We start from the raw sequence: 24,976 nt of genomic DNA on the forward strand, positions 1-24,976 counted from the left end.
TGGATTATATCCCATTCAATCCGTTAAAGCTGGTACAGCTCCTGTAGTTTCTGTTCCTTGTTGAGGTTATACATCCACTCTGCTCTTCTTCCCAAGGTCAAGTTGGTGGGGTTGGATATAGTGGTGTCTGAAACCTGTTGTGCATGCCTCATCAATGGTCTGCTGGGTCTGTCTGTATGCCTCCCTGTTTGTGGAGCCCTGGATGGTGTGTGAGAACACCAGTCCCCTGCAGCTCCCCTGGTTCTGCCGGGTTGAGTAATATCCCACTGCTGCCACCATAATGTGGAGACACAAGGGGGTCAGCGGGTGTCCAGGTCCGTTAGCCAAAACCGCATGGACCAGGGATTGTCCCGTGAATGCCCGCTCTCCTTTTAATGTGGGCATAAGGCTACTCAGACAACATAGGGTGAGGGTAAAACAGTGGGGCAATGCTTTATTGAACCACAAACCAGGCACAAAACATGTAGAACAGTTGCAGCACAGTACGCCAAGATGGTGCACATTACAGAGTCTCACGCTTCCGCTGACTTGCCAAGATAATGACAGCTGTTACTTCAGAGCTTCCAAAGTTGACTACTCCACCTGTGGCACACACACACAGAGGAGGTAACGACAAGCGCAGGAAGATGGCAGTCCATGCAGTTACAAGGCCAGTTGATCGAAGGGTCACAGCCTGGCTTCATCTTCCAGGGTCAACTACCCCACCTGTGGAACGCACATAGAGAAGAGGTAACGACAAGTGTAGGAAGATTACATTCCATTCAGCTACAAGGCCAGTTGACCAGAAGGTCACAACCTGGCTTCTCCGAACATCTCCATGGAACCAGGTGACTGGCAGGTCCTAATCCTGGCTTTCTCCAAACTTATCCATGGATTCAAGATGGTCAATGGAGAAGATCTGTATTCTTCCAGCCGTGGCCGAAATCCTCTAAGCCGGCATCCTGTACAATAATTAATCTGTGTCCCTCGTGATGGAGCCATGATGCATTGGCTTCTGTCCTGTCTCAGGAGTCTTGATGTCTTGCTGAATCTCTGGCTTTCTCTCTCTCTTAAGGTACCGTCACATTAAGCGATGCTGCAGCGATATCGACAACGATGCCGATCGCTGCAGCGTCACTGTGTGGTCGCTGGAGAGTTGTCACACAGACAGCTCTCCAGCGACCAACGATGCCGAAGTCCCCGGGTAACCAGGGTAAACATCGGGTTACTAAGCGCAGGGCCGCGCTTAGTAACCCGATGTTTACCCTGGTTACCATTGTAAATGTAAAAAAAAACCAGTACATACTCACCTTCTGATGTCCGTCAGGTCCCTGGCCGTCTGCTTCCCGCACTGACTGTGAGCTCCGGCCGGCCGTAAAGTAAAAGCAGAGCACAGCGGTGACGTCACCGCTGTGCTGTGCTTTACGGCCGGCCGGCGCTCACAGTCAGTGCGGGAAGCAGACGGCCAGGGACCTGACGGACATCAGAAGGTGAGTATGTACTGTTTTTTTTTTACATTTCCAATGGTAACCAGGGTAAATATCGGGTTACTAAGCGCGGCCCTGCGCTTAGTAACCCGATATTTACCCTGGTTACCATTGTAAAACATTGCTGGCATCGTTGCTTTTGCTGTCAAACACGACGATACATGCCGATCTGACAACCAAATAAAGTTCTGGACTTTCAGCAATGACCAGCGATATCACAGCAGGATCCAGATCGCTGCTGCGTGTCAAACACAACGATATCGCTATCCAGGACGCTGCAACGTCACGGATCGCTATCGTTATCGTTGCAAAGTCGTTTAGTGTGAAGGTACCTTTAGAGGCATATCACTTCTTTTTATGTTTAACAAGTGCCCTTCAAGCCAGCATCACAGATAAGGGGAAGAATAGTGACGACCAAGTCGCCTTGTTTGATTATGTAATCTATTTGCATAGATTTTCCTTCTCTGTTTTAAAAATCAAAAAGCTATCTGGCCTAGACTATGCATAATTAGCATATCAGTAAACATCACTATAGTCATTAAGGATAAGAGCACAATATGCTACATTAAATGCCAACTTACAAGTCAATATTGCAGTGCTGACACACCACTGACTCCGCACACACCACTCCAACGCACATGACGTTGACGAAGCGGAAGGGAAACTTGAGTGGTGTGAGCGGGGGCAGAGGTGTTTAGCACTGGTTGGTACTTGTGGTATTAATATGCACTCATCTTTTGCTTTTTATTTATGTGGGATCTTATTTTTTTTAGGGTTATTTTGAACACTTGGTTTCTCACAAATGAGTTTAACTTGATTGATTATCATATTTATTATGCACTAATACTTATTTAATCATGGAGATTTTTTAGTATAAGCACTCTGCTTTTTATTGTAATAATAATAATTGAATAATTTTTTTCTTATATTTATTTCACTTTTAATGGTGTATAGTTTAGAACTAATTATTTGATGATTTATTTTACTTTTTGATTTTTTACCAATCAGTTTGACATACCCTGCCTTGCACATACAATGTAATTTAATATATTTTTATTGTTTGTTTATTTAATTTTTATTTTTTATTTTTAATCTATTTTTATCTGCTTTAATAAAAGTCTCATGTTTTTAATGTGATATTCTGTGCTATTATGTCTTTTGTGTATAAATAAAGCATTTATTATATTAGACATTTTTTTTTTATGAATATTTCTTTGGGATTATATGTTGATGTTTAATATTCATTGATTAAATATTGGATATTTATTTTTTTGGTATTTCTTTTCTATATAAGATTTTGCATATTCAGCTATAGTTGGCATGGGGGCTGGCGAGCCCCACTCTGGCTCTGTCGCGGATGCACCCTCTGCCACAGTGATCGTTACACCACTGGCCACAAAATTTTCTTCATTCCCTTCCTGGACCTCTACAATAGCATCCTCATGCTACTTTGCTGAATTCAAGCAAAGCAAATCACAAAATGAGGAGAATCCAGTTTTTCTTATAAAATCCAAGGCGAATTTCATTTGCCTCAAACCTATTGCTCATCAATACCTAAGTCCACTAACAGGTGCTTTGCTAAGTTTGAGCAGTCATTATGTTGACAGACTACAGTATATGTCCTCCGCTGCATCTGTTCCTCTACATCCATGTACTACTTGTATTGATTAAAGAAAGGATTGTTTTACTGCATCACGAAGTGCCACCTATTTTTTCCTCTTTGGCCTGGACTTTGTTCGACACTGATCATTTCAGATGTTGCACCCTGGATTTTGCAAGCTGTTACACTGCTAAGTAAGCTTGAAAAGGTATGTTAGTTGGTGCTGGTTTTCCTTATTTTCCACGTTATGTCGACAGACTCTATGCAAGATGCTAAACTATCACATAACTCAATTTCCTTGCTGTGTCCCTTATTATTTGTTGTTTACAGATGTGGTGAACCCATTTCCAGTTCACAAAACGATGTCAAAATACATTTTTTTACATGAAAATAACAGGAAATAATGTGAATTTGGCAGAAACGCCTTCTGGATAATGGGTTTGGTGGCAAGTAGGCTTTGGGCTAAGCATCTGTAGATAATACATCACATCCTCCTATGCACATGAAAACCACAGCAGGAAGCAGCCTACACTTTCAGATGCTTTCTCTTATTTATAACCTTCTCTGCGGCCTGTCTAGCGTATAAAATACTATTGGTGTGACTCTGCTGAAACTGTAATGATATCGTATTCTACTGGTCTCAATTGTGGTTGAATTATGGGCTTGACAGCAACTTTGAGGTGAATCTGTTTTTGTCTTATGTAAATTGACCATAATATATTTATTTCGCATTATTTATGCTAAGCCTAGCTTCTGACTGGTATTAAAAAAGCATCTGTCATCAGATTTCTCAATATTTAATAGAAATAATATTAACCAGTTCATGTTTCATTTTTTTTTCGGACATATATTTAAAGTGAAAAAATGCTATTAACCTACAGCTATGGTGTTAATTACTGAATGCAGGAAGCTGCTGAGAGGATCACGATCGGACTGAAAAAAAATTGCAGCATGCTGTGATTGTAATCGGAAATTGGATCGCATTCGGAAATGGAAGTCAATGGGTCTGAGAAAAAAATCGCTCAGCACTTGGACCATGCAAGTGCTGTCCGATTTTTACACATCTATGTCCTTTGAAAAGCCAGTAATTCAGCAGCCACATACAATAAAATCACAACAGGACCCGACAGGAAAGAATAAGTGGATTACATACAGTATATACACATAGAATAGATAGAAATATACAACTAGATGGTGGCCCGATTCTAACGCATTGGGTATTCTAGAATATGCATGTCCACGTAGTATATTGCACAGCCCACGTAGTATATTGCCCAGCCACATAGTATATTGCCCAGCCACGTAGTATATTGCCCAGCCACGTAGTATATTGCCCAGCCACAAAGTATATTGCCCAGCCACGTAGTATATTGCCCAGCCTCGTAGTATATTGCCCAGTCACGTAGTATATTACCCTGTGACGTAGTATATTGCCGAGCTACGTAGTATATTGCCCAGTCATGTAGTATATTGCCCAGCCACGTAGTATATTGCCCAGCCACGTAGTATATTGCCCAGCCACATAGTATATAGCACAGCCACATAGTATATTGCCCAGCCACGTAGTATATTGCCCAGCTACATAGTATATTGCCCAGTGACGTAGTATATTGCCCAGTCACATAGTATATTGCCCAGCCACGTAGTATATTGCCCAGCCACGTAGTATATTGCCCAGCGATGTAGTATATTGCCCAGTGACGTAGTATATTGCCCAGCCACGTAGTATATTGCCCGGCCACGTAGCATATTGCCCGGTCACGTAGTATATTGCCCAGCCACGTAGTATATTGCCCAGCCACATAGTATATTGCACAGCCCACGTAGGATATTGCCCAGCCACGTAGAATATTGCCCAGCCACGTAGTATATTACCCAGCGACGTAGTATATTGCCCAGTGACATAGTATATTGCACAGCCACGTAGTATATTGCCCAGTGATGTAGTATATTGCCCAGTCACGTAGTATATTGCCCAGTCACGTAGTATATTGCCCAGTAATATAGTATATTGCCCAGTAATGTAGTATATTGCCCAGCGATGTAGTATATTGCCCAGCGACGTAGTATATTGCCCAGCCACGTAGTATATTGCCCAGCCACGTAGTATGTAGTATATTGGTCAGCCACGTAGTATATTGCCCAGCCACGTAGTATGTAGTATATTGGTCAGCCACATAGTATATTGCCCAGCCACATAGTATATTGCCCAGTAACGTAGTATATTGCCCAGTGACGTAAAATAAAAAATAAACATATACTCACCTTCCGAAGTGCCGTTGAAGTCCTGGCGCCTGTGTACGGTGCACGCGGCAGCTTCCGGTCCCAGGGTCGGTATGAGCGCAGGACCTGTGATGACGTCGCAGTCACATGACCGTAACGTCATGGCAGGTCCTTCTCGCATAGCATCTTTGGCACCAGAACCTGCCACTTGCACTGCCGAGGACACCGCGCCACCTCGGAGGGTGAGAATAACCTTTTTTATTATTATTATTATTATTATTTGTAACAGATCTTTTTACTATTGATGCTGCATAGGCAGCATCAATAGTCAAAAGTTGATAAGGAAAATGCACACGGCACTCAAGGTTCCTATGTGGTGCTCAAGTCAGGTTTCCAGCCCGTCAATCCAATAATCAAAAATCACTTGGCACTCAGAGGATTATTTGCAAGATGATTATTCCATTTATTTGTGCATCCAGTTAAAGAATAAACGTTTTCGGTCCATACATCAGACCTTCATCAGAAATTCTTTTTTATCAAACTGAAATACAGGCAGATCATAGAAAAAAATGAATAACAATATACACAAGGTGCACAATATAAAGAACAACGGAATTGCAGTTATATTTTTCCAGACCAGATCCATCATGTGACGAAAAAAGGTGTGCGCAATCGTGGCGGCTGGAGCAAATCCGGTTTCGTGATCCGTGAGCTGTGAGTACTTTCAATTATCAAGAGCTAAAAAAAGGCTGTACAGCTGTAAGTGAAGGTAAGGAAGAGAACAAATGGCATAGAAGCAACAGGTTATGGCATAAGACGGTGAGTCCTGTAAGAGGACTCCATGTGTGGTAGAAGGTCAATACTACCTCAAAGGATACTAGGTGGAGGAATAATCCGGGTGCTTGAGAAAGGTGCTGTGCACTACAACGAGTTAGTGAGAACCTATGAAGAAAGTGTGACAACATATGTTAATTGTTAGTGTCCGCATAGGTATCCGGCTGTAAGGAGAATTTAACATTAATGACTAATATGCGCGACCCGGTATTATTGGAATTTAAGACAGTGGTATAAGGCACAAGCTTATCAGGCTGACAGGAAAGAAAAGAAAATTGAAAGCAGTAGAAGAGGGTATAGGGGCCATGTGGCAACCACGCGATAAAATCAAAGTTGTTAAATGATGCTGAGCTGTGGACTGTGAGAATATGACGGGACCATGAGATAAATAATAGAGCATATGGAGTAGCGTTACCTGGAAAACAATGCACGTAGGTATATCAAGGCCAGACAGGCCTGAGCTGGGTAACCCGGGACCAAGAGGAGAGAGGCAGAACGCCTGTGGCATATAAGGGAAAAGTATATGTATATATATATATATATATACACTCACTGGCCACTTTATTAGGTACACCATGCTAGTAACGGGTTGGACCCCTTTTGCCTTCAGAACTGCCTCAATTCTTCGTGGCATAGATTCAACAAGGTGCTGGAAGCATTCTTCAGAGATTTTGGTCCATATTGACATGATGGCACCACACAGTTGCCACAGATTTGTCGGCTGCACATCCCTGATGCGAATCTCCCGTTCCACCACATCCCAAAGATTTCATGTTGTTTACGCCAAATTCTGACCCTACCATCCGAATGTCGCAGCAGAAATCGAGACTCATCAGACCAAGCAACGTTTTTCCAATCTTCTACTGTCCAATTTCGATGAGCTTGTGCAAATTGTAGCCTCAGTTTCCTGTTCTTAGCTGAAAGGAGTGGTACCCGGTGTGGTCTTCTGCTGCTGTAGCCCGTCTGCCTCAAAGTTCGACGCACTGTGCGTTCAGAGATGCTCTTAGGCCTACCTTGGTTGTAACGGGTGGCGATTTGAGTCACTGTTGCCTTTCTATCAGCTCGAACCAGTCTGCCCATTCTCCTCTGACCTCTGGCATCAACAAGGCATTTCCGCCCACAGAACTGCCGCTCACTGGATTTTTTTTCTTTTTCGGACCATTCTCTGTAAACCCTAGAGATGGTTGTGCGTGAAAATCCCAGTAGATCAGCAGTTTCTGAAATACTCAGACCAGCCCTTCTGGCACCAACAACCATGCCACGTTCAAAGGCACTCAAATCACCTTTCTTCCCCATACTGATGCTCGGTTTGAACTGCAGGAGATTGTCTTGACCATGTCTACATGCCTAAATGCACTGAATTGCCGCCATGTGATTGGCTGATTAGAAATTGAGTGTTAACAAGAAGTTGGACAGGTGTACCTAATAAAGTGGCCAGTGAGTGTATATATATATATATATATATATATATATATATATATATATATATATTAGTATATTAACCCCAATAAAGACTCAAAATTACCCCTGGATAATGATAATTGGTGTACACCAAGTTACCTCTATATTCCTGAAGAGACTGTGCTGGGTGAAGGCGAAGTTATTCTTTAACTGGATGCACAAATAAATGGAATAATCATCTTGCAAATAATCCTCTGAGTGCCAAGTGATTTTTGATTAATAGTCAAAAGTTGGTCACACAGGGTTAATAGCTGCATTAATGGAGTGCGTTACACCGCGGTCCATTAACGCTGGCATTAAACCTGTGTGAGCGCTGACTGGAGGGGAGTATGGACCGGGCACTGACTGCGGGGAGGAAGGAGCGGCCATGTTGCCGCCGGACTGTGCCCGTCGCTGAATGGTCGTGGCAATGGTCGTGGACGTTTTGCCACGACCAATCAGCGACTTGGATTTCCATGACAGACAGAGGCTGCGACCAATGAATATCCGTGACAGACAGACAGACGGAAGTGACCCTTAGACAATTATATAGTAGATTGCTTCTTACTAAATTAGAATATTATCAAAAAGTGAATTTATTTAAGTTCTTCAATACAAAAAGTGAAGCTTATATATTATAGAATCATTACAAACAGAGTGATCTATTTCAAGTGTTTATTTCTATTATTGTTGAAGATTATGACTTACAACTAATGAAAACCCAAAAGACATTATTTCAATAAATTAGAATAATTTATAACCAGCTTAAAAAATCCGAAATGTTGTCCTATTGAAATGTACGATCAGTAAATGCACTCAATACTTGGACGGGACTCCCTTTGCATCAATTACTGCATCAATGCGGCGGGGCATGGAGGCGATCAGCCTGTGGCACTGCTGAGGTGTTATGGAAGCCCAGGTTGCTTTGATAGTAGCCTTCAGTTCGTCTGCATTGTTGGGTCTGGTGTCTCTCATCTTCGCCTTGACAATTCCCAATAGATTCCCTATGGGGTTAAGGTCAGGTGAGTTTGCTGGCCAATCAAGCGCAGTGATACTGTTGTTTTAAAGCAGGTATTGGTACTTTTGGCAGTGTGGACAGGTGCCAAGTCTTGCTGGAAAATGAAATTTCCATCTCCAAAAATCTTGTTGGCAGAGGGCAGCATGAAGTGCTCTAAAATTTCCTGGTAGATGGCTGTGCTGACTTTGGTTTTGATAAAACACAGTGGACCTACACCAGCAGATGACATGTTTCCCCGAACCATCACTGATTGTGGAAACTCAAAACTAGACCTCAAGCAGCTTGGTTTGTGAGCTTCTCCACTCTTCCTCCAGACTCTGGGACCTTTATTTCCAAATGAAATGCAAAATTTACTTTAATCTGAAAACAACACCTTGGACCATTGAGCAACAGTCCAGTTCTTTTTCTCCTTGGCTCAGGTAAGACGCTTCTGGCATTGTCTATTGGTCATGACTGGCTTGACACAAGGAATGCGACACTTGTAGTCCATGTCCTGGATATGTCTGTGTGTGTTGGCTCTTGAAGCAATGAATCCAGCTGCAGTCCACTCCTTGTGAATCTCCCCCAAACTTTTGAATGGCCTTTTCTTAACAATCCTTTCAAGGCTGCGGTTATCCCGATTGCTTGTACGCCTTCCTCTACCACACTTTTTCCATCTACTCAACTTTCCATTATATACTAGGATACAGCACTCTGTGAACAGCCAGCGTCTTTAGCAATGACCTTTTGTGGCTTACCCTCCTTGTGGAGTGTGTCAATGACTGCCTTCTGGACGCCTTTCAAGTCAGTAGTTTTCCCCATGATTGTGGAGCCTACTGAAACAGACGAAGGGACCTTTTTAAATGCTTAGGAAGCCTTTGCAGGTGTTTAATGGTTATTATTCTAATTTACTGAGATAATGACTTTTGGGTTTTCATTGGCTGTATAAATGACAGAGAATTGCTCTATGTAGAAGCTCATGTTAAAATCACATTGCAGCTGGATAGCAAACAAACTGCAAACTGCATTTGGATGTAATTCGGATGCGAGGTGTTAAAAATCGTATTATGCAATTGCTAGTGTGTCTCTGGCCTTAGAGGCAGATCCTGGCTCTGTCATATCTGCTGGGTATTTGATGGGTTCAAAGAGAAAAAAGAGATTCCAGCTTCCGCTTGATGTTGAGATTAAAGACATGACTTTTAATGATAACATTTAAAATGAAAAAATCATAATGATAAAATAAATGTTGGAAAGAAGGAGGGAAATGAGGAGTGGCGGGGAATTAGGACAGCTGTCTACGCGTTTCGAGCTCAGGGCTCTTAGGGTACCGTCACACAGTGCCATTTTCATCGCTACGACGGCACGATCCATGACGTCGCAGCGTCGTATGATTATCGCTCCAGCGTCGTAGACTGCGGTCACACTTTGCAATCACGGCGCTGGAGCGATGCCGAAGTCCCCGGGTAACCAGGGTAAACATCGGGTTACTAAGAGCAGGGCCGCGCTTAGTAACCCGATGTTTACCCTGGTTACCAGCATAAACGTAAAAAAAACAAACAGTACATACTTACATTCCGGTGTCTGTCCCCGGCGCTGTGCTTCTCTGCACTGTGTAAGCACCATAGCCGGAAAGCACAGCGGTGAAGTCACCGCTGTGCTCGCTTTCCGGCTGGCCGGCGCTCACAGTGCAGAGAAGCTGAGACGCTGGGGGACAGACACCGGAATGTAAGTATGTACTGTTTGTTTTTTTTACGTTTACGCTGGTAACCAGGGTAAACATCGGGTTACTAAGCGCGGTCCTGCGCTTAGTTACCCGATGTTTACCCTGGTTACAAGCGAACGCATCGCTGGATCGGTGTCACACACAACGATCCAGCGATGTCAGCGGGTGATCAAGCGACAAAAGAAAGTTCCAAATGATCTGCTACGACGTACGATTCTCAGCGTGGTGTCTGATCGCAGTAGCGTGTCAGACACAGCGATATCGTAACGATATCGCTAGAACGTCACGAATCGTGCCGTCATAGCGATGAAAATTTCACTGTGTGACGGTACCCTAAGTCCTGACAATGAATGTGTCCAGGCTACATGTATATATATCTCCAACAGAAAGAAAAAGACGAAACATTTGATGTAATCAGTCATGAACGGACTGTTGCTTGCATTTAAATGAACCTGTGCAGACCACAGCCTTCAGCAGAAAAACCACATAGAACAAAATGAAAAAATATTCCATATACCGCTTAGAAGCCAGACAATGACAGCATTATAAAAATGTAGGCATAATATAAATAGTTGTAGTAAAGTTGATTGTACCAAATTTAAATTATTAACGCATTTTGTAAGTATGTGGAATCTCTATATGTGGAGTCTCTATATTATGTGCCATGCACGAAAAATTGACGACAACACACTTGTATGGAGGCAGAGTCTGAACAAACTCCACTGACTCGTAGGTGGTAAGTATGTCATATAGGATTCAAAATATTACGTCTGAAAAAAAACAGATTAAAGTAGGGAGTAAAAAATGAACGTAGCACAATCAAGTATACTATGCAGTGATGTACAAATATTGGCGTAATGAAAACTAAGTAGGATCAATGCTACAAAGTTAAATGGTGAAAACATTATATAAGTAGAAATATACCCACAGTTTGTGTAGAATCTCCTGCACTAGCAAAAATTAGCAACAGCCGCATATAGAACATTAAGTTGCATGCAAACAATACAAGTACAAAATAACAGCTGTTACAGGAAGAACACCATAGGAAAAAAAAAATATATATATATATATATATGTTATATACATTTCCCGGCCAAATAATGGTAGTGATATAAATTCATTGGCATGGTATAAAGTAATTATGAAGGGGTCAAATACACCAACGTTCAAATATGGAGACATTATATAAGTAAACTGAGTTTCATACAGTCTCTATATTGGTCATCATGCAAAGTCAGAAAACAGCAACACACTAAAGTATAGGCAGGGTCTGCGCATGCTTCTACTGACTCATAGATGAAAACTACATCATATAAATATCAGGTTATTAAGTTTGCCAAGTGTGGAAAAAAGTAGTTTACATACCCGTATAGATGAAAAGTCATGCTTCATGGAGAGAATTCTATCAGGGAATGAAAAAGGAGAACATACCTGAATAATGATGCTTGACAACAACATAGAATTAATAAATATTATAAGATAATTTCATTTTTATCAAGATTCAACTATAAAACATGAAATAAATATAATGCATCTCGCATACAGGAGAGTTAGATGATTGCATCAATAATAAGCATGTTTGATATAACCAACCCTATATAAGATGGACTAAATGCCATACTTAGAGTGCAACTTGAGAAATGAACGCACAGCACTACAGACAAACCAAAAGAACCATATCAAATAAGTGCATGGTATAGACAACCTGTAGGTGCTGTGAAGATACTATTGAAGATCTTAGTAGTAGATCATATAGCTCAGAGGGAGGACAGATCACAAGGTCTGTTCATAAATATAGACACTAACGAATAAATATAAAAACAAATTAATTATTATGCTGTATGTCTGTGAGATAATTTAATGTGAATATAATAGATTCGTTCTATAGTTATTAAGCCCCTTGGGATACCTAGCACCAAGTTTCAAAATCCAGTGCGCTTCACATTTGAGGAGCACCTTTTTCCAATCCCCTCCACGGAAGGGACAATTGACCCTTTGTATGCCAGAAAACATGAGAGATGACAAACCACCACAATGTGTGTCCAAAAAATGCTTAGTAAGGCCTGGAAAAAATGTTTTGGTTTTATTGGACGTAATATAATAGATGTGCTTTGATAATCTAATTTTTTGTTTCCTTGTGGTGCACCCCACATATTGTTTATTACATTTTGCATTCAACAAGATAAACTACAGGTATGGTGTTGCAGGTGATAAAGGAATCAATTTTGAACCGCATCAAAGTGATGCAAGATGAGAAAACTTTAGTTTTCAACATAAATTTGCATATGGGCATGCCACATTTGAAATTGCCTTTGAATGATAGCCACGTTTGGCTGATGGAAGAGGGGCAATGGAATAGGCTGGGGGACAATGTGTCACTATGAGACTTGGCTCCATGAGAAGAGTGTCTGACACCCGGTGACAATATATTTGCAATTTTTTTGTCCTGGAATAGTATGGACAAGTTTTTATTAAAAATTGAGGTTATAGACTGATAGTCAATGCTAAATATAGTGACAAAGGTAATAGGTTTTGAGATATTATTATGAAGTTGTCCATGTGAAGGAACAATGAGGTCTTTGCGTGATTTGGTTGTTTGTGGCCCTAGTCAGATTGGGTTTGCAGTAACCCCTCTGTGAGAGTCTACTTTTGATGATATGGCATTCTTGTTTAAATGAATTATTATCGGAACAAGCTCATCTGGCTCTCATGAACTCATATTTTGCTACATGTTGTGGGTGGCAACTGGAGACTTGCATGGCCAAGTTAACACCAGTGGGTTAACGGCATAGCTTCGTGCTATTAATGCCGCTCTCAGGGTGGCCACAAAGGAACACATCAAGAAATGGAGTCTGTGTACCTGGAAATTCTGCAGTAAACCTATGATTTAAAACATTATTGTTGAGAAATCCTACAAAATTCAATTGATGAGACACATTCAAGTTTTCAGAAACAATGAATATCAGATCAGCAATATACCTGCCAAACGAAATAATAGAATAATGGAAAGAATTGCTTGGTAGGTATAAGACCATTTCTTCCCACCATGACATGTACAAATTAGCCAAGAGCTGTGAGAAACTAGCACCCATAGGGTAGCCTAGTACATGAAAATAAAAATTACTGTCAAATGAGGAAAAATTGTTCCTCAATAGAATGTCACCTCCTGTAACACAACATAATTAAATGTAACTACAAACCACAATATTTATGTAGATGGTAGGTGATGGCTTCCATCGCTAGCCTATGGGGAATAGTGAACTACAATGCCACCACATCACTAGTTATCCAGTTATAATTCTGTTCCCATTTACCCATTTAAGCTGATCCATAATATAGAGTTAGTGTTTTGTGTCTTTGATATTGCTTACTGTGGAAAGGACTTAGGGTTGGAGGATATTATCCAACCAAGACAAATTTCCTGTTAGAGAATTGATCTCCGCTACAATCGGATGTAGTGGGGGTGGAAATTCCTCCTTATGAGTTTTAAGCAAAGCGTGGAAGATGAAGATAACTGGGTTAGTAACCAGCAAAAAATCTTTCTCCTTGGTCGATAAACATCCGTTGGATACACCAGATTGCAACAAACTTGTTAGTTCAATTGTAATACGAGGAGGGGGATCAGTAGTCTGTTTATATATTGTCACATCAGTCAGAAGATCAGTAACCAATTTGTGCAATATCATGCAATCCAAGATGACTATGGAACCTCCCTTGTCCAATTGGCGGATGATGATATTGGGACTGTTTTTGAGTTAATAGCCACCTTTGGCTCTTTTGTGATATTGAATGGAGAGTGTCTCTGAGTAGTCAATAATTTGGTGAGATCTCGTTCCATACTATGTTGGAAATCATCCATAATGGAAGCACGTGATTGTAATGAATAAAAATCAGGGTTTGCAGTTTTAAATGCAGGCAGTTTATTATATTCACCCTGTTCTGACATGAGATCTGTCAGAGTGGTAACAGCACATTGCTCAGAAAAGTTGAAAATAGGTGTCGGTGGAGCAGGATGATGAGTATAGGCATTAAAGTTAGTAGAAATCGCAGAATTTTGACTGTCATCATTGATATGACACGGGAAATGTCTTTTGACAGTAAACAATCGCATAAATTTGTTGATATCCAATAAAGTGCTGAACACGTCGGCTTGCTTAGAGGGAACAAAACTCAAAACTAAAGTCAATACATCCCTTTGCTCAGATGAAATGATAGCAGCAGACAGATTCAATACCATGAAGTTTTTAATTTGCCAGGGGGATGCATGTGCACTTTCTAATATTTTTTCCTCCTCGTATGGTATGAATGGGACCTTACGATATTTTTTATCTGCCCTGTGCCATGGTCGCTTTTTGACTGTGTGAACAGTTGTGGGGTAGAGTTAGAGAATTTATTCTCCTTGCTCCTGTTGAAAAATAAGTCCAATTCGGATCCACTGGTATCTGCACCATCTGAATTGCCATCAGAGGATTCAAGCTCTGAAGTTCTGAAACTGACACGGGAAGAGTGCTGTTATTAAGAAAAGATTTGTTATTTTTAAGAAAAGGTTTAGGAGTTTCACGATCTTGTTGCCACGTATAGACAGGGTTGTTTTCATAGTCCATGAGATTTTTCAAATTTGCACTTTTTCATTGCTGTAATGGTGTCCTCCTGTTCATTTAAGGTTTTCTGTAATTTGTCTTTGAGGTTTGAAAAATCAGATTCTGTGGACAATTTATTTAAAGATTCCTGTTGTTGATGACCATGCTTTCCAGGTCAGTTAGTTTGACTTGTTTATTATAAGCTGAATGAGCTAAAATGAGCAGACATTCAAAATATCAAACCATTCTTTTTCAAAGTCCCACCATACGCACAGTCTTTGTGATAATATTTTTTCCAAGTCCAAAAAAGCCACGACAAAAGCGACAATACATGCGGCCACAGGAGAATTAGATGATCGCATCATTAATAAGAATTTTTGATATAACCAACCCTATATTAGATGGATTAAATTCCATACTTAGAGTGAAACCTACAAAATGGACTCATGCAACTTAATGTTCAATATGCAGCTGTTACTGATTTTTGTTTGTTCACTAGATTCTACACAGCAAACTATATATAAATACCGTATAATCTAATGTAAAAAAAAAATGTGTCATATAATGACTAAATTACACTTTCTTAACAGTCTTACAAAGAATTAAATGGTCTTTTTTCAATCTCATTTTCAACTTTCCTACTCTGTTCACTGCCTGCACAAAAAAGTTTGTAACAGCTATGCAGTGCAGAGCGCAGACAAGCAGAGCTGAGAAAAGTAGAGTTGAGACAAGCTGAGCTGAGCTGAGCTGACCTGAACTGAGCTGTGTTTGATGCCTGCAGCTCAGTGTTATGAAACAGCAAATTCTGCTCTGTTGATATACACTCACCGGCCACTTTATTAGGTACACCATGCTAGTAACGGGTTGGACCCCTTTTGCCTTCAGAACTGCCTCAATTCTTCGTGGCATAGATTCAACAAGGTGCTGGAAGCATTCCTCAGAGATTTTGGTCCATATTGACATGATGGCATCACACAGTTGCCGCAGATTTGTCGGCTGCACATCCCAAAGATGCTCCATACAAGGCAGGATGGATCCATGCTTTCATGTTGTTTACGCCAAATTCTGACCCTACCATCCGAATGTCGCAGCAGAAATCGAGACTCATCAGACCAAGCAACGTTTTTCCAATCTTCTACTGTCCAATTTCGATGAGCTTGTGCAAATTGTAGCCTCAGTTTCCTGTTCTTAGCTGAAAGGAGTGGTACCCGGTGTGGTCTTCTGCTGCTGTAGCCCATCTGCCTCAAAGTTCGACGCACTGTGCGTTCAGAGATGCTCTTAGGCCTACCTTGGTTGTAACGGGTGGCGATTTGAGTCACTGTTGCCTTTCTATCAGCTCGAACCAGTCTGCACATTCTCCTCTGACCTCTGGCATCAACAAGGCATTTCCGCCCACAGAACTGCCGCTCACTGGATTTTTTTTCTTTTTCGGGCCATTCTCTGTAAACCCTAGAGATGGTTGTGCGTGAAAATCCCAGTAGATCAGCAGTTTCTGAAATACTCAGACCAGCCCTTCTGGCACCAACAACCATGCCACGTTCAAAGGCACTCAAATCACCTTTCTTCCCCATACTGATGCTCGGTTTGAACTGCAGGAGATTGTCTTGACCATGTCTACATGCCTAAATGCACTGAGTTGCAGCCATGTGATTGGCTGATTAGAAATTAAGTGTTAACAAGAAGTTGGACAGGTGTACCTAATAAAGTGGCCAGTGAGTGTATATGGCAGTGGCCTATCTTTTCCTATAAGCATCAACAGATGAGAGGTTTCACATCACCATCTGTAACAAATATCAAACAACGCTCAGCTCCAGATATAAAATTTTAGGATGTAAAAACACATTGTTTGGGGGTGTGATATGCAAAATGAAGCAGATTTAAAATGAGCTGTATTGGTAGAAATGAATAAATATACTGTACACTACCGTTGAAAAGTTTAGGGTCACTTAGAAATTTCCTTATTTTTTAAAGAAAAGCACAGTTTTTTCCAATGAAGCTAACATTAAATGATTAAGAAACACACTCTATACATTGTTAATGTGGTAAATGACTATTCTAGCTGCAAACGTCTGGTTTGTAATGCAATATCTTCATAGATGTATAGAGGCCCATTTCCAACAACCATCACTCCAGTGTTTTTATTGTACTTTGTGTTTGCTAACTGTGTAAGAAGGCTAATGGATGGTTAGAATACCCTTGAAAACCCTTATTCAAGTATGTTAGCACAGCTGAAAACAGTTTGGCTGATTAGAGAACCTATAAACCTGGCCTTTTCGTTGAGCTAGTTGAGAATCTGGAGGATTACATTTGTTGGTTCCATTAAACTCACAAAATGCCCAGAAAAAAAGAACTTTCAGGTGAAACTGGACAGTCTATTCTTGTTCTTAGAAATGAAGGCTGTTCCATGGAAGAAATTGCCAAGAAACTGAAGATTTCCTACAACAGTGTGTACTACTCCCTTCAGAGGAGAGCACAAACAGGCTCTAACCAGAGTAGAAAGAGAAGTGGGAGGCCCCGCTGCACAACTGAGCAACAAGACAAGTACATTAGAGTCCGTAGTTCGAGAAATCGACACCTCACAGGTCCTCAACTGGCAGCTTCATTAAATAGTACATGCAAAACGGGAGTGTCAATGTCTACAGTGCAGAGGCAATGCCGGGATGCTGGTCTTCAGGGCAGAGTGGCAAAGAAAAGCCATATCTGAGACTGACTAATAAAAGGAAAAGATTAATATGGGCAAAAGAACACAGACATTGGACAGATGAAGATTGGAAAAAAGTGTTATGGACAGACGAATACAAGTTTGAGGTGTTTGGATCACACAGAAGAACATTTGTGAGACATAGAACAACTGAAAAGATGCTGGAAGAGTTCATGACTAGTGTTGAGCATTCCGATACCGCAAGTATCGGGTATCGGCCGATACTTGCGGGTATCGGAATTCCGATACCGAGATCCGATACTTTTGTGGTATCGGGTATCGGTATCGAAACAACATTAATGTAATAATGTGTAAAAGAAAGAATTAAAATAAAAAATATTGCTATACTCACCTCTCCGACGCAGCCTGGACCTCACGGAGGGAACCGGCAGCGTTCTTTGCTTAAAATTTGCGCGTTTACTTCCTTCCGTGAAGTCCCGGCTTGTGATTGGTCGCGAGCCGCCCATGTGGCCGCGACGCGACCAATCATAGCAAGCCGTGACGTAATTTCAGGTCCTTCAGGATTTTAAAACTACGTTCTGGCTTGTGATTGGTCGCGTCGCGGTCACATGGGCGACGCGACCAATCACAAACCGTGATGTCATGGGAGGCAGGACACGCGCGCATTTTAAAATGCGCGCGTGTCCTGCCTCCCGTGACGTCCCGGCTTGTGATTGGTCGCGTCGCCCATGTGACCGCGACGCGACCAATCACAAGCCAGAACGTAATTTTAAAATCCTGAAGGACCTGAAATTACGTCACGGCTTGCTGTGATTGGTCGCGTCGCGGCCACATGGGCGACACGAACAATCACAAGCCGGGACGTCACGGGAGGCAGGACACGCGCGCATTTTAAAATGCGCGCGTGTCCTGCCTCCCATGACGTCACGGCTTGTGATTGGTCGCGTCGCTCATGTGACCGCGACGCGACCAATCACAAGCCAGAACGTAATTTTAAAATCCTGAAGGACCTGAAATTACATCACGGCTTGCTGTGATTGGTCGCGTCGCGGCCACATGGGCGGCTCGCGACCAATCACAAGCCGGGACTTCACGGAAGGAAGTAAACGCGCGAATTTTAAGCAAAGAACGCTGCCGGTTCCCTCCGTGAGGTCCAGGCTGCGTCGGAGAGGTGAGTATAGCAATATTTTTTATTTTAATTCTTTCTTTTACACATTAATATGGATCCCAGGGCCTGAAGGAGAGTTTCCTCTCCTTCAGACCCTGGGAACCATCAGGGATACCGTCCGATACTTGAGTCCCATTGACTTGTATTGGTATCGGGTATCGGTATCGGATTGGATCCGATACTTTGCCGGTATCGGCCGATACTTTCCGATACCGATACTTTCAAGTATCGGACGGTATCGCTCAACACTATTCATGACACCATCTGTCAAGCACGGTGAAGTTAATGTGATGGTCTGGAGTTGCTTTGGTGCTGGTAAAGTGGAAAATTTTTACAAGGTAAAAGGGTTTTAAATAAGGAAGGCTATCACTCCATTTTGCAACGCCATGCCATACCCTGTGGACAGCGCTTGATTGGAGCCAATTTCATTCTACAACAGGACAATGACCCAAAGCACACCTCCAAATTATGCAAGAACTATTTAGGGAAGAAGCAAGCAGCTGGTATTCTATCCGTAATGGAGTGGCCAGCGCAGTCACTAGATCTCAACCCCATTGAGCTGTTGTGGGAACAGATTGTCTGTATGGTACGCAGAAAGTGCCCATCAAGCCAAACCAACTTGTCGGAGGGGCTTCTGGAAGCATGGGGTGAAATGTCTCCAGATCATCTCAGCAAATTGACTGCTAGAATGCCAAAGGTGTTACGGATCTGCAACACAGGGCTAAGGTAGAAGGGGGAAAACTGACCCTGCACTATGACTAGGCCGAAACCCTACAATGGAGTGGGTGACCCATTCTATGCAAATAGACCCACCGACGATCCTAGGTTAATCTCAAGCGAAGACCTATAGATAAGGGGAAGGGGTTCCCTAAAAGAACTAAGGACTGGGTACAAAAACAGGTCACCTCCTAATAGAAAACAAAGAGAAATCTGCAAAAACCAATAGAAAACAGAAACTAAGGCTAGCAAAACTAGAGGTACCAACACTGCACAAATAACATACACAGAAGACAAAGCAAAGCACCAAGCTAGAGCTCAAGCAGATTAACACTGTTGTCCAGCAAGCACTGGGAGGCAGGTGCTGGGTAATAAAGAGTGATACAAACACCTGACCCAAGACAAACCCAGCAACAGAGGAAAAAGACCAGCAGCCAGAACTCCACAAGAAAATGGCTGATAGACACAAACTAAACAGATTCTAACAAAAGATCTACAATGCTGCAATTGCTGAAAAGGGAGCATTCTTTGACGAAAGCAAAGTTTGAAGGAGAAAATTATTATTTCAAATAAAAATCTTTTTTCGAACCTTGTCAATGTCTACACTAGATTTTCAATTCATTTGTCAACTCATTTGATTAATAAATGTATGGGTTTTCATGGAAAACACAAAATTGTCTGAGTGACCCTAAACTTTTGAACGGTAGTGTAGGTATACAATATTATAAGACCATTATTGAGACTTTGGCAATATCTTTGCTCGCCTATCAGTAATGGATGAGTTATTTAAATTGATCTCAGTGTCTGTCATTATATAGTATGTGTGCGGATTTGTGATACAATAGGAAGTTGGTTGCCTTGTCTCTGGACTGTGCCTGCAGTTGGATGTGTTTTGTTCATGAATCTGCACCCCAAACCTTCATCTTGCACCCTAAAACACTGCTGACTTGCTTCAGTGGGAAAGGAGCCTCTGCAAGTATAAATCTGTTAATTTGTTCTTTTAAACCTCAATTTTTCTCCAGTTTCTGTGCCCAGAGTTTTGTATTCTGTAACCAGTAACCTTGACTTTTTATTTCTTGGCTTTATTTGGAGATATAAATATGAGCCTGTTGAGACGCTGTGTGCATAATATAGATGGCCTGATTATCTGCTAAAAGGTTATCCTGAAGCTGCTCATCTGTCTAACCCCAAATCATGGGTGTGGAAGTATTGAAAATAAGCCAAATGTATTTTATCTTGAGGAGGGATTTACTGAAACACGTCTGATTCCTCTGATGCCTACTCATCATGTCCAGTGTTCTGTATCCCAGACCCATCTAGTATTCTATATTCTAATCCCTAAAAACTGATACTGTATGTCTTAAAACCTGTGTCTGTGTCCATACTCTGAAACCCTTTGGGGTTTCTTAGGAAGGAGAGCTTTTGGGTGATTACTTTTTGTCTGCACTTTGAAACCAGGTATAACCTGGCTTTACCTAAGTTTGAATATGAGCCTACTGTGATCCTGCTGCAGATTATGGATTGCTTAGTTTCTTACCTGGTGGTTAATCTTAAAAAAAACATCTCAGCTCTGCAGTCTACCCATCCAATCCTGATCATGGGTCTCGGTTGAACTCCCATTATTATGAACATAAACCTGCTGAGTCTATGCTGCTTGTTGCGAGCTCAGCTCTGCTGTCTAACCCATATCCAGTATGCTGTAGCCCAGAACCTGTCCTTCATCCTGTAGTCTAATCTCCAATTACTAGTTGTGTTTTTTAAATCCTGTATTTCTGCCTGTACTTTTAAACCTTTTGAGATTAATAAAGAGAGCGGCCTTTTGTGAAGTAAACCTGACTGAGTACTGTTTGTTTATACGGGGTGAGTATTCTGTACCACATAACTGTCACGGGGAGACTAGGTGAGCGAGAGCTAATAACCCGGGCCCCTGCAATTTCCCTCAGACTAGGGAAATCCTAGCTGACCCTCTACCTGAAGTTTACACTGATGGTGTGCATGTCCAGGCCTCGAACCTCACCCTGCCTCCTGTTTCAACCCTAAGCTGAAACCTCCGCCCACCACCCAGTGAAGAGGTAATTTACCAATACCCACAGTTAACACAGACAAGGATAAAGGAAAATATACACCACGCCGCAGTCACTCAGGAATACACTATAAATGTGCAGGGCAAAATAAATACAAATATAGGAAGGAGTAAATAAGACAAAGGAAAATGCACCACCAGCAACGAATCTCCAACCACCAGCTCTCCACTCCAGACCGAGATAACAACGCACAAGACAGAAGCTATAATCGGCGACGCCCAATGATCAGGAGAGCTATTTAAAGGCAATGGGCATGGCCCAGCTTCCAATCCGAGGATCAGGTAAATTAACCCCGGAACAGCTAGATAAAATCTAGCTGACGCCAATGAGCAAATAGTGGTCAAAAACGGAATTACCACTGTCTGTCGAACGACCTGGTCTGAACAGCGTCCGACATGACAGTACCCCGCCTTCTACGAGGGACCCCAGGGCCCTCACGGCTTATAGGACCTGGCTCGTCTGGATGACGACGATGAAAAAACCTGACCAGCCGATCCGCATGAACGTCCGAGGCTGGTACCCAGGACGTCTCCTCAGGCCCATAACCACGCCAGTGTACCAAGTACTGTAAAGTGCGGTGCACTACACGAGAGTCAACCACCTTGGAGACTTCAAACTCCAAATTACCATCCACCAAGACTGGAGGTGGCATAGGCGCCGCGTCCACAGAACCCACCACCTTCTTTAGAAGAGACCTGTGGAAAACGTTGTGTATCTTATACACCGTAGGGAGCTCCAATTGGTACGCTTCTGGGTTAATGACGGCGGTGACCCTAAATGGACCAATAAACCTTGGACCCAATTTAAGGGACGATATTTTGAGTCTTATGTTTTTTGTGGATAACCACACCCAGTCATCCACACTCAGGTCCGGACCTGGCACACGCCTACTGTCAGCCACACGTTTGTACCTAGCACCCACACTCAGCAAGCGCTGTTTAACTCTCCTCCAGACTGATGACAATTGTGCTCCTAACTGGTCCTCCTCCGGAACGCCGGGAGAGCCCCTCTGACAAAGTACAAAATTGAGGATGTAGCCCGTAAACACAAAAAAAAGGAGACTCCGCAGACGACTCCTGGCGGTGATTATTGATGGCAAACTCAGCCAAAGGAAGAAAGGTAGACCACTCCTCCTGGTTATCAGAGACAAAGCAGCGTAGGTACTGTTCCAAATTTTGGTTCATACGCTCAGTCTGACCATTTGACTGAGGATGAAACGCCGAAGAATGAGACAACTTGATCCCCAGCCGTGAGCAAAATGCTTTCCAAAATGTTGCCACAAACTGAGTACCCCTATCAGACACAATATCAGGTGGAACCCCATGAAGTCTGACCACCTCCTGCACAAATACCTGAGCCAGAGTCTTAGCGCTAGGCAATGAAGGAAAAGACACAAAGTGCGACATTTTAGAAAACCGATCAACAATCACCAAGATGACCGTGTTCCCAGCTGATGAGGGCAAATCAGTGATGAAATCCATGGAGATTTCCGTCCACGGCTTACTAGGTACCTCAAGAGGAAGTAGTGTGCCAACAGGACGGGAGCGGGGCGTCTTAGCCCTAGCACACATGGTACAAGCTGACACGTATGAGACCACGTCCTGTTGGATCTTGGGCCACCAAAACCGACGTGACACCAACTCCAAGGTACCTCTAACCCCTGGGTGGCCAGCCAGGACAGCATCATGATGCTCCGCCAAAATCTTTAAGCGGAGATGAAGCGGTACAAAAGATTTGTTGATGGAAAGCTGAGATGGTACCTCCTCCTGAGCCTCGGCAATCTCAGCCTCAACCTCGGTAGTGAGAGCCGAAACCACAACACCCTTTTGGAGGATGGGTACTGGATCCTCCCGAGGTTCTCCCCCCGGAAAACACCTGGACAGAGCATCCGCCTTAGTGTTTTTAGACCCCGGTCTATAAGTGACAACAAAATTGAACCACGTGAAAAACAATGCCCAGCGAGCCTGCCTGGGGGACAGACGCTTGGCTGACTCCAAATACAGCAGATTCTTATGATCGGTAATAACAGTTACCTGATGTACCGATCCCTCCAAGAAGTGTCGCCATTCCTCAAAGGCCAACTTAATTGCCAACAACTCCCTGTTGCCGATATCGTAGTTACGTTCGGCGGACGACAGTTTCTTGGAGAAATAGGCGCACGGACGCAAACCACTCAAAGATGAGCCTTGAGATAGTACCGCCCCCACACCAACCTCAGACGCATCGACTTCCACAACAAAGGGTTTTGATACGTCTGGCTGCACAAGAATGGGCGCTGAAACAAAACTGTTCTTAAGAAATTCAAATGAGCGCGCAGCAGCCTCAGGCCAAACAGAGAAATTGGTACCCTTTTTAGTCATGTCAGTTAGCGGTTTAGCAATGATGGAAAAATCCTTGATAAATTTCCTATAGTAGTTAGAAAACCCAAGGAACCGCTGAAGTGCTTTCAGGTTATCAGGACGTTCCCAATGCAGCACCGCTTGCACCTTAGCGGCGTCCATTTTAAAACCAGAAGCAGACACAATATAACCCAAGAAAGGCAACTCTTGAACAGAAAATACACATTTCTCAAGTTTAGCATACAGCTTATTCTCTCTGAGAAGCTGTAACACCTGCCTGACATGATCTAAATGAGCATCACGGTCGCAAGAATATATGAGAATGTCATCTAGGTACACGATAACGAATTTCCCCAAAACATGTGAGAACACATCATTGATGAAATGTTGGAACACTGCAGGTGCGTTAGTCAACCCAAATGGCATCACCAAATTTTCAAAATGACCCTCAGGGGAATTAAAAGCCGTCTTCCACTCATCACCTTGACGGACTCTTATGAGGTTGTACGCCCCCCTGAGGTCAAGCTTGTTAAACCACTTAGCACCTGCCACCTGGTTGAACAAATCTGGTATCAGTGGCATAGGGTATGGATCACGAACCGTTATCTGGTTCAACTCCCTGAAATCCAAACACGGGCGTAATCCGCCATCTTTCTTCTTCACGAAGAAGAACCCTGCTGCCACCGGCGAGGATGACGGCCTGATGTGCCCTTTGCTCAAGCTTTCAGCAATGTAGTCTTTTAACGCTTGTCTCTCCGGACCGGAGATGTTAAACATCCTTGCTTTAGGCAATTTGGCCCCTGGTTTAAACCTGATAGAACAGTCATAGGGACGATGTGGCGGCAACTCTGAACAACCCTACTCAGAGAACACATCCACAAAATCCAGAAGTGACTCCGGAACGCTTGAAGTCACCGCAGCCACACATGTGGCCAGGCAATTCTCCTGGCAGAACTCGCTCCACCGAATTATGTCCTGAGTTTTCCAGTCAATTACCGGGTTGTGCATAGACAACCATGGAAAACCCAAAACCACCTGAGCAGGAAGATACCTGAGCACCTTACATGTAACCCGCTCGGAATGTAGAACTCCAATGTGGAGTTTCACCTCAGCCACAAATTCAGTAATCTCCCCCTGAGAGAG

The 24,976-nt window shown here is 42.7% G+C and overlaps 1 long non-coding RNA gene across 1 annotated transcript; it reads right to left on the minus strand.

The window, feature by feature from the left end:
* Window positions 1-524: 524 nt before the first annotated feature.
* Window positions 525-11,958, minus strand: LOC143781112 (uncharacterized). Its single transcript, XR_013216567.1, has 3 exons — window positions 11,905-11,958; window positions 11,649-11,685; window positions 525-705 (listed from the first exon to the last, which is right to left on the minus strand). It is a non-coding gene; the product is annotated as an uncharacterized LOC143781112 (long non-coding RNA).
* Between the last annotated feature and the right edge of the window lie 13,018 nt (window positions 11,959-24,976).

The sequence above is a fragment of the Ranitomeya variabilis genome, chromosome 6 (genome assembly GCF_051348905.1).
Source record: "Ranitomeya variabilis isolate aRanVar5 chromosome 6, aRanVar5.hap1, whole genome shotgun sequence".
NCBI lineage: Eukaryota > Metazoa > Chordata > Amphibia > Anura > Dendrobatidae > Ranitomeya > Ranitomeya variabilis.